This window comes from Scleropages formosus, chromosome 18 (genome assembly GCF_900964775.1).
Source record: "Scleropages formosus chromosome 18, fSclFor1.1, whole genome shotgun sequence".
NCBI classification, from domain to species: domain Eukaryota; kingdom Metazoa; phylum Chordata; class Actinopteri; order Osteoglossiformes; family Osteoglossidae; genus Scleropages; species Scleropages formosus.
The window spans coordinates 23,769,246-23,781,277 of NC_041823.1; positions in this window are offsets into that span (position 1 = coordinate 23,769,246).

Sequence of the window (12,032 nt, forward strand, 5' to 3'; positions counted from 1 at the left end):
GATATAGAGTATATGTAAATACTTTGCACGGTGTTGCCCATTTCATCGTAAACGTACAGAGCTAAAAACACACTGTATAAAGTTGTTTATTTCCGCAATGATTTGCACGCATAACAATTCCAATACATTACGTGGGTACTCTATACATACTGTTTATCATTTACTCCTCTGATTTGGAAGGAAAATGTTAAAAGATTCTGTTTTATTTATTTGTACACTTGAAAAAAACACTGAGAATAGTATGTCTATCATATTTTTTCCTTTTTTACCTTTATGTGTTGTAAAGCAAAGATGTATGTATGTGACTGATAATTATAATTATTATATCTGTGATGTTTTTCTCTTCATTAATGCAAGACCAGAATCCTAGAGTATCTGAGAAATTGCCATAGTTTCAACAGTATCATTTAGTTTTTTGCTTGCTATGTTTCATTTGGCAAAATTTTCTGTCCTGGCACAACACCTTAATTTTATACAAGGCAAAACAAATAAACGTAAAATGTCACTTCTTCATTTTTCCTTTCTATGCTTCATTTAACTCTAGGATTTTATTGTACTCAAACAAGCTGCAACTGTAGTACTTTGTGTGAACTACTATACATGTATATAGGACTTGAATAATGTATTAACCTGGAAGTATTATTGAGTGACAGTGCTGGTAAATAACATTCTTTTTCACAGCTCATTGTTCCCTTGTTTTTATTTGACTTCCACTTATATTTGCATGTACTTCAGTGTTTGTAGCTGCTAAGAATCCGGTGGTCACATCCATGAACATCAGATAAACTATGTAAACAACGATTTGGAACAAAGTCAAGAAGATGTGTGTAGGTCAGGGCGGACAAGGACACACACAGAACAAATATATTTCACAGATTATTCTGAGTATGAATTTGTCCTCTTATATTAGGGCACAGTCAAGCAATTCTTAATTATGGTTATTCTTTCATGGGAACATATTTCTTTCACATAAACACATACAGTATATACATTATGGTATTTACAGAATTACAGTACAGGACTTTTCAATATTTATGTTTATGCTTCATGCTGTCACATCAATTCTCTCTCTCTCACACACACATACATACAGACATACATACATAGATACAGAGAGGAAACATACTTTAAATGATTGCATTAATAGCATCCTTTCAGGACTAAGATGGGTTGGTGCCCTGTCCAGGGTATACCTTGCCTCATGCACTGCACTTTGGAATGGGCCCCAGACTACTATGACCCTGCACTGATCAGGTGGTGATTAATAATAAATGAGTGTTTGACTAAGTGAGTGGATGAATGAATGAATATTTCCAGGATGGGGGATGGTCATTGTGCTACACTTGCTAGATGAGAATGCTCACTTACATTTACATTTATTCACTTAGCAGATGCTTTTCTCCAAAGCAACTTACAATGGATACTATGTAGTGTTTGTTACTAGCCCACACACCTTATTCACCAAGGTGACTTACACTGCTAGATACACTACTTACAATGGGTCAGTCATCCATACATCAGCGGAACACACACATTCTCTGTGTCACTCTCAGGCTATTGGGGAATCTGAACAGCATGTCTTTGGACAGTGGGAGGAAAACACTTCTATCACTTATATTAAAAGGAATCAAAATAAAATTTGGCTGTGTCCTTGAGAATTATGATAATAGCTTGTATGAAGTTCTGGAAACATAACTGAAAATTTTGAAATAGTACAGTGAAACATTACAGGCTTTCTTTTCCAACACTTCTTCAGGTGTTATGTTTATACAGGCAACTCATCAGTCTAGTTTAATGTTAAAGGGTATAAAGCTGGAAGATGGGTTATGCTTAGGGATAACAAACCAAAAGCCATGAAAAAAATTAAAACTATACATAGGTACATCTATTAATTTAAATAATCTATTAATTCTGTCCAACAATGATTTACCCATTTATACAACTGGGTAATTTTGCTTAAGCTATTTAGGGTAAATGCCTTCCTCAAGGGCATTGCAGCAGTAGGTGGTATTCAAACCAGCAACATCTGGATCCAGAGGAAGCAGCTTTAACCACCATGATACTTGCTGCCCCCAACAACTAGAATCTCATATATAACCTAGATTTGATTCTACAGATTGTAACCTTTGATTTGAATTATTAAAAGTACGGTTTCAAGAAGTTTTGGGCTTAGAGTAAAAGATTCTGTGTGTACCACTATCTGAAGCTGAGTTCTGAGGGTTATAAGATGATCTTTCATAAATCTTTCTCACAGTTTAAGTCAAAATTGCTTTTGACTGTACAGGTTACAGCCGTCATTTTGAGATATAATCTGGGGTTTTATGCGGTTGCAGATTTAAAGAAAGATTTAATTCTTTGCAACTCTGTAGCTAACAGCTGGGCCCTAACCATGAGGCTTTTCTCTTCAAAATTTCACAAATGTTATTTACCACCATCTTCTTTATTTTTTGAGTGCTAACGTAAGAAGGACATTAAAGGCCTACGACCAGTGAGCTGGGTTAGAACAGAAGCTAGCTAGCTAGCTAGATAGATAGTCAACACATTAAATTTAAGCAGAAGACAGCTACAGCTAGACTGGCACCAATTAGGAAAAAATTAACTTTTGTTTTTGAGACTCAAAGTGTGTGTCTTTGTCCAAAAGCATCTTATACAAGCATCTGATAGAATCCCACTATGGAAGTAAAATGACAGTGTAACAAAAAATATTTGAACTGAATAATATTCCCTCTGTATGAAAAAGGGTCTATATTTTTATAAGCTATTGATGAGGAATGCCATCAAAGAGAATGCTATTATATAAGGGAAAAATACACATGCAGCAAGGTACCTTTCTCAAGGATATTGCAGCCAGAAACAGGAATCAAACCTGCAATCTTCAGATCCAGCTGTCCTAGTTCAAAACCTATCTGAAGCATTTATGCACATAATTTTTTTTCCAGATTTCCATATGAGATTGTGGTCATGTGTTTTTGGACAATTTCCTGGTGTGCTTTCCACTGTGGTAGAGAAGAGCTCAGACCTACTGTCAAGTGAGGTTGTCGTGGCCCCACTGGGAATCTTGTCTACAAACGAGAGAGATGGTGATGGGGTGGGACTGGATTTGTGGAGAACACTGCATGTGGGAGTGTGAAGATCTGTGAGGGTTTCTATATGCTGTATGCAATTGATGGTTGGGCATGGCCAAGGGTTTGGTCTAGTACGTACACACACACACACACACACACACATCATCTGAAACCGCTTGTCCCATATGGGGTTGCAGGAAGCCAGAGCCTAACCTGGCAACACAGGGCAAAAGGCTGGAGGGGGAGGGGACACACCCAGGATGGGACGCCAGTCCGTCACAAGGCACCGCAAGCAGGACTCAAACCCCAGATCCACCAGAAAGCAGGACCCGGGCCAACCCACTGCACCACCGTGCCCCCCTTGGTCTAGTATTTCTCTCCCAAAATTTTTAAGCCTTGCACGTTCTTCTCATGTATGGCATTTCTCCAGATTTTATGGTTTCATCCTACATTCCAGTGGCATATGTTTTCAGATGAACTGGTCCCTCTGAAATGCCCTCAGTGTGTCTATGTGACTGTCCTGCAGTGAACTAGCTTCTCATCCAGATTGCCTTCTGGCCTATGCCTTTGGGATAGGCTGCAGACCGCTGTAGCCCTGTATTGGGCAAGCAGTTATTGATACTGGATAGATAATAAATATTTTAGACTTTTCAGGCTAAACAAGGTAACCACAATGGAGACAAGACTAAAATAGTATCACAAAGCTGCCAAGAGTTCAGCCATATTTTAAACTTGATTTTAATATTTTAAACACACTTTCAGTTCCTCTTTTTAAGATGGGTTCTTATACCAGCCAAATATACACAGATGCTGCTGTCTAGATTAGGATTTTTTTCTCACTCAGCAGATGATAAAAAGAATTACTCAGGAAGAGCACTGCATATTCAGTCATCACTGTTTAAGCTACATAAAGCATACAGTTTGTATGCAACATGCTGCTGCTGCAGCACAAACAAATTCAACAGGCTTTACCCTCAATAACCTCTTTTCAAAAATAATACAATGAACATCTCCCAAATGTACTTGTTTAGCCATGCATATTTAACAATTTATTCAATTATATTTCTCTGAACATCGTCCATATTTTAAACTTGATTTTAATGTTTTAAACATATTTTAAACTGATTTTGCCTGCCTCCTCGGCTAAGAGTCTGGAAGTAATGATTCACACAAGTCTGTCTTCCTCTCAGCACATCGAAGCCACAACTCAGACCTCCAGGGAAAGCAAAGTAAAAGGGAAACAAAAAACAAGATTTATATGTCTGAAGTCCTGTTGCTTCCTTGGGAAGAGTTATACCAATTATTCTCTGAAACAAGGTCCACAGAACCAAGTCAGGCTGTTGAGCTGGGCCACCAAAACACAAATTAAACATATTTCTTCCTCACAATCGTAGTAAGTTAAAAGTTACTGTGTGATTTCCCTGTGATTGACTGTGGTTCTGTACAAGTGATACCATGCCTTATGCCCTGTGCTCCCAAGATAAGCTTCACACCACAGTGACCCTACATTGGACCAGCAGTTATCGATAATGACTGATTAATAGTAATGGTGCTTTACCGGTATCTGTTTTGTCAAGAAAAATTTTCTGATCAAATATAAATGAAAGCTTTGCCTATTTTACAAAAGGGTAACTCACACTTATCTAATGCTTTTTTCCTCAAAGTCACTTACCCAGAATCAATCCCACAAAGGCAGCACTTCAAACAACTGCTCTACCATCTGTCCTTTGCTGCAGAAATTCCTGTTAAAGGTTGTTGGTGCTTGTAGGACCCCTAGTGACAGCTTGAACCAAGTTTATATTTCACTGCAATTCTGGAAACAACCAACCAACCAACGTCAACTCCTAAGCGGGGCCACGGCGAGCCAGCGCCTTACCCAGCAACACAGGGCGCAAGGCCGAAGAGGGAGGAGACACACCCTGTGGGGGACGCCAGCCTGCTGCAAGGCACCCTAAGCAGGGCTTGAACCCCAGACCCATTCTGGAAACATTGTCGTGAAGCTTCAAGGCATCATCCTGTTTAATTGTATTCTTTAAAAAATTGAATTGTTTTAGAATCTTAAGTAAAGTTTCAGGAAAAGCACAACACACTGTACAGGTAACCACACAAAAGAAATCTGACAATAGCAAAATTCTTTGATACAGTGTTCAATAAAATTAAGTGTTTAAAAATTGTATCTAAAAGTTATCCAGGAATTTGACAAATATTGGCTAATTTGTGTTTTGTATTATTTTAATGGGAGTTAATTGATGAATATTAATTTCCAACAATTACTTCATGTGCAAAATAAAATTGCTTTGTGCAATATGCAAAACAATATGCAAATTAAATCATTGATGCATGTGCAACCCAATTTAAATAACTGCCTTGATGCAAAATAAAGTCTTTGTTTTTAACATTCAGCATGAATTCAAGACTGACAACATAAAATGATATAAAATGATAAAATTCTGTATGTGTGAGCTCATCTGAGGGACCGCAGGGAGCAAAGCGGTTATGGCTGCAGGGCACTATTTAGCAACATGAATAACCTACAAAAATTTACACTTACATGTATTCATTTAGCAGACACTTTTCTCCAAAGCAATGGACATTTCAGAGAATAACACAATGAGTGGAATAAATCAACAGAGACTTAGATGCAGGCATATGATTCTAAAGCAAAGTTAATTTCTCACATTCCAGCATTACATTTGTTCATTTAATTGACGCTTTCCTCCAAAGCGACAAACATGTTAACGTTACAATTCTTCACCCATTTATAAAGCTGGGTTAGTGTACTGTAGCAATTATGGGCAAGTACTTTGCTCAAGGGTACTATAGCCAGAGATGGGGACCAAACCTGCAACTTTTTGGATCCAACAGCAGTAACTCTAACCACTATGCTACCAGCTGTCCCTGCAACCATATGAACAAGTACACATCAAAGGAGCAGCTACATAAAGGTTTAACAATTATTCAAGAATTTATAATCACATAATTATTCATTATTAAACATTACACCTTTATAATGCTCTAAGAGATCAGCAAAGAAGACTGTCTAAAAAAAGGTGAGTTTTGAGACTCTTCTTGAATGCAGAGAGAAATTCAGCAGTTCTGAGTAAGGGGGAAGGTCATTCCACCACATCGAAGCCAGAACCAAAAACCTTCGTGCTTTTGGTCTTGGCTTTTGATTGAGGATACGCGCACCAGGCCCTAAGACCACGGGATCGCCTGATGCCGCGGGCCAGGTTAGGGGGCGCCGGAAACGGTGTGCGAGGCAGCGGAAGCGTGGTACAACGAGCCGCATTCGTGCTAGGCTAAAAGCTAACCCTAGCCGCCCGGCTCTACCATCCATTCTTCTCTCCAATGTTTGCTCTCTCGATAATAAAGTAGACCTCCTCAGACTACAGCTAACTACCCAGCGCAAAGTGAGAGACTGCTGTGTTCTCATTTTCACGGGAACATGGATCAACGACAGCACAGAGCACCCCGGACGCAGCCATTAGCTAGCTGGGCTAACTGTGCATCGCGCCAACAGATAGCATCACTGTCTGGTAAGACTCGCTTTGGTGGTCTGTGTGTTTACACAAACAACCAATGGTGCGGAAATAGTATACTGTTGTAGTCTTTAGCAAGTGTTCGCCGCTGGTGGAGTTCATGATCGTTAAGTACCAGCCTACTTCTGCCCAGTGTTTACCGCCGTGCTCGCGGTATGCGTTCCACCTGGCGCTAACACAAACAAGGAAGCGCTAAGCTAACTCTACGGATCAGCAATTTATAGGCAGCACATCCCGACGGATTTTTCATTGTCGCCGGGGACTTAACCACGCCGATCTGAAGTCAGTTTTGCCAAAATTCCACCAGCACGTCGATCTCGCAACCCGTGGTACAAACACTTTAGATCTCGTTTACACAAACAATCCGGGTGCTTACAGGCTGCACCCCGCCCCCACCTCGGCTACTCGGACTACATCACTGTTATGCTAACCCCTGCAAACAAACCACTCCTGAAACAGGTGAGAACCTGGTCTGAGGGTGCCATCTCAGCACTTCAGGTCTGCTTTGAACACACAGACTGTAAGATGTTCAGAGATGCTGCTATATACCGTAACATCACAGACTTGGAGGAATATGCAGAATCAGTGACTGGCTACATCAGCAAGTGCATAGATGATGTGACTTCCTTCAAGACCATCACCACACGTGCAAACCAGAAACCGTGGATGACTGCCGAGGTGCGCTCACTGCTGAAGACCTGGGACACTGCCTTCGGGTATGGTGACAAGGCAGCGTACTGCAGAGCAAGGGCCAATCTATCCCAGGCTATCAGCGAGGCGAAGCACAACTATGCAGGAAGAATCCACCGTCATTTTCTAAACTCCAAGGACACAAAGCGCATGTGGCAAGGCATTCAGGCTGTCACAGACTACAAAGCTACATCACTTGTCTGTGATGGCGACGCCTCGCTTCCAGACGCATTGACTGATTTCTATGCACGGTTCGAAGCACAGAGCAACATGCCAGCAGGTAAGGCCACCCCAACTCCCACCGACCCGGTACTTTGTCTGTCTGCTCCAGACGTCAGGAAGACTCTTTCCAGAGTCAACCCACAGAAAGCTGCAGGCCCTGACAACATTCCTACTGGGTACTCAGGGAATGTGCTGCTCAGCTTGCGGATGTATTCATGGACATCTTCAACATCTCCCTGAGCCAGGCTGTTTCCCTGTGTGCTTCAAGACAACCACAATCATCCCTGTGCCAAAGAAATCATCAGTGTCCTGTCTGAATGACTACCGACTGGTTGCACTCATGCCTATCATCGTGAAGTGCTTCAAGCGGCTAGTCATGAAACACATAAAGAGCAGTCTTCCAACCACACTGGACCCATTCCAGTATGCCTATCGTCCCCACTGTTCAACAGAAGATGCCATATCTGCTGCCATCCACCTTTCCCTGACCCATCTGGACAAAAAGGACAACTATGTAAGGATGCTGTTCATTGACTTCAGTTCAGCATTCAACACAATCATCTCTCAGAAACTGATTACAAAGCTGAGCCTGCTGGGTCTGAGTACCTCCCTCTGCAACTGGATCCTGGACTTCTTGACTGGGAGACCTCAGTCTGTCAGGATCGGCAACACCACCTCCAGCACCACCACACTGAACACTGGTGCTCCCCAGGGCTGTGTGCTCAGTCCACTGTGACTCATGACTGTGCTGCAAAGCTCAGTTCAAATCATATCATCAAGTTTGCTGACGACACTACAGTTGTGGGCCTCATCAGCAACAATGACGAGTCAGCATACAGAGAGGAGGTGACCCAGCTTGCAGAATGGTGTAAAGACAACAATCTCTCTCTAAATGTTGACAAGACTAAAGAGATAATTATTGATTTCAGGAGGACCCAGGTAGACCACTCACCTCTGCACATCAGTGGAACAGCTGTGGAGAGCCAAAAGCTCCAAGTTTTGAACCTCTCCTGGACCCTGAACACCACCTGCCTAACCAAGAAGGCCCAGCAGCGCCCCCATTTCTTACGGAGGCTGAAGAGAGCGAAACTCCCCCCTCCCATCCTCACTACGTTCTACAGGGGGACGATAGAGAGCGTCTTGACCGGCTGTCTCACCGTGTGGTATGGGAACTGCGCAGTCTCTGACCGCAAGACCCTACAGCGAGTGGTAAGAACAGCTGAAAAGATCATCAGAGCTCCTCCTCTTCTCTCCATCGACTCCATATACAACAACCGTTGCATCCGCAAGGCCAACAGCACTGTGGACGACCCCTCTCACCCCTCTCGTGGACTCTGCGACCTGTTGCCATCTGGCAGGAGGTACAGGAGCATCTGCGCAACCACCAGCAGACTCCGCAACAGTTTCTTCCCTGAGGCAATTAGACCTCAACACCCAGCTACCTTCCAGCACTCAGCTGGCTCCGTTGAGCAATTAACTCAGCACTACGCTACTCCACAACTGCCTACAGCTCACAGCCATACCCGCGTCCTATCCTGTATATTTATTTATTTATTTATCTATTTACCTATTCATTGTCTTATGCTATGTTCTGTCTTCTACCATGGTCTCTGAAGAAACATTTCGTTCCGCTGTATGGAGGAATGACAATAAAAACTACTTGTGAAGATTAATTTCTTAAAGGCAATTTCAAAGTTTAATAAATTTTCTGACCTTTCACTTCTCAAGGTGGGCTCATATTCAACAGCCATGGGCTCTTCTAAGCAACCTACTTAGGATGTGAAAATAGAGAGAGCTGACCCTTACAAAGCATGTGAAAGCTATAAAAAGATACTTAAGCCCTTCCTAGTTGCACTTTCCATTACTGAAATGTCAGTAAGAAATGAAAGTTAAGAGGAACTGCTGAAGTCAAGACACGTTATGGAAGACCAATGCTGTGTGTAGAGGGAAGAATGTGTTCTACTAAGAATCAACACATCTTGGAAGCCAATGTCTCACAGTCAGTGAAGAACCCAAAGCTGGAAAGAGGCTGGAAATTTCAACAAGACAATGATCAAAAGCATACGTGAAAATCAACTGAAAAAAACCCACAATTTCAGTAGAATCACAAGTGTAGTAGCGAAAAACTGAGATATACCCAGAAAGATGGATATAAGTGTATGTGCTAAGCTGTAAATACTGAAGGGTCTAAATCATCTAAGGGAGAAATGGAAGTGGTTTACCAGTGCCCTCTTCCATGCATATCTGAAAGGGTGCAAACACATGAAGGCTTGTTTGGTCTAAACTGATATATATATACCTCTGTGCTGACGGCTACAGCCTTGCTCTCACCTGTACAATAGAAATAGAACTGTTCTTATTCTTCCTTTCTTTTCTTTCTCTGAAAACATTCTATAGGAATAAACAAAACAAAGAATCTGCACCCATACTCAGGTTATTCTGTTAATATTAATAACAAATGTATTTTTCTCCTTCTTATTTGAACACTAGGGGCTGTGGAGGCACAGCGGATTTGGCCAGGTCCCACTCTCTGGCAGGTCTGGGGTTCAAGTCCCTCTTGGGGTGCCTTGTAATGGATTTGTGTCCTGTCCTGGGTGTCCCCCCTCCTCTAGCCTTGCACCCTGTGTTGCCAAGTTAGTCCCTGAGTGGGGATCAAACCCACGTTCTCTCGCACCACCCAGGCGCTATGAGATAGCAGTGCTCCTCACTGTGCCACTGTTGGAATATGTCACATTTCAACATATGAACCAGTTCATATCACACAAGAGGCTGCATAAATGCTTATCCATTATTCAACAATTTCTTTTCAAAAAGCTATAAATATTTACATGTTTATTATGCACTTACAAGACCAGAATAAAAGTGGGTGGTCATTTGGGGGGGGTATGAAAGCAATGAGTTTTGAGACCCTTCTTGAATGTAGAGAGGGATTCAGCAGTTCTGAGTGAGAGGGAGAGGTCACTCCACCACATTGTAGCCAGAATCGAAAACCTTTGCTTTTGATCTTGGAACTTTTGTGCGTGGGACCACCAAGTGGACAGAGGTGGAGGAACATAACAATCTGACAGAGGTGTAGGGAGTGATCAGATACTGCAGATATCTGTGAGTAAATCCATTGATGGTTTTGTAGTCTATAACCAGAGTCAGGAATTTGATCTGGGCAGCTATAGGTAGCCAATGGAGAGAAATGATGAGGGGTAATACTTGGGAACACTTCTACAAATGAAACACGACTTGTGCAGCAGCGTTATGTAGGGGTTTGATGGCAGAGGCTGGAAGGCGAGACAGGAGAGAGTTCCTAGTACTCCAGATGGGATGTCACCATTTGCCTGGACTAGAGTTAATTTGATTTGTTTTTTTTTGGGGGGGGTTTGGTGGTGCAGCGGATTTATCTAGTTTTTGCTCTTTGGTGGGCCTTGGGTTCGAGTCCTGCATGGTATGTTGTGATGGACTGGTGTCCTATCCAGAGTGTCCCCCCAACCCCTTTAGTCTTGTGTCCAGTGTTGGCAGGAAGGCCCTGACTTGCCGTGACCCTGCTTGGGAGAAGCGGTTATTGACGATGGATGGATCAACAACTGCATCACAACAGAATATTTCGATCTATATGCAAAATGCCACGATGAGAATGCATGCTGGGATATTGGTAGTGGGGAAGTTAAAAGCCATCTCACCACAGCATTTACATTATGAAAGTTGTGTATTTTGGTTTATTTCTTGAACTGGTAATCAGGGATTTCCATCAAGAACATGAAGCGAGCGGATGGAGGTGTGTTCTGTCACAGGATACCAGGCCCCACTGACTTGCAAGGCAACTGTGGTAGCAAACAAATACATGAAAAATGATAAACTGCAGCAGTGATCCTCCAACTTTTTTTAGTGGTAGTGTTTCCACCGTACTCTGTGAGGTGGGAAGAATACCTAATCTGAGGAATGGTAATTAGAATGAGTTTTATTGCCCAAGTGTGCTGATGCACACAAGGAATTTGCTGTGGTTCTAGCTTCCTCCGGTATTTACAGACAACAAACAGCTGACAAAGAATTGCAGAATACATAAATAAATAGATAAATTACATATTTACATTTATTTGCATACAGTATAAATAATAGTATAAATGGAAAAATGTAAATAAATAGGAAGTAAATTACAAAAAGTGTCAATCTGCTACCAGAGAATGACCTACTTCATTTAAGGCCATGCTGTTCAATTATCCTCTCCTCTGTCCTGATCACTACTTCAGCATTTGAGGGTGAAACCTTGCAGGTCAGTGGGCCTGGTGTCCTGTGACAGAACACACCTCCATCCGCTCACTTTATATTTTTGATGGAAATCCCTGATTACCAGTTCAAGAAGTAAACCAAAATACACAACTTTCATAATGTAAATGCTGTGGTGAGAGGGCTTTTAACTTCCCCACAAACAATGGAAAAAATTAAACTCGAGGAGAAGGTGACCAAACAGATCTGCCAGTTATTAAAAAGACTGCATATTTCAACAGAATTGCTTCATGCACATTTA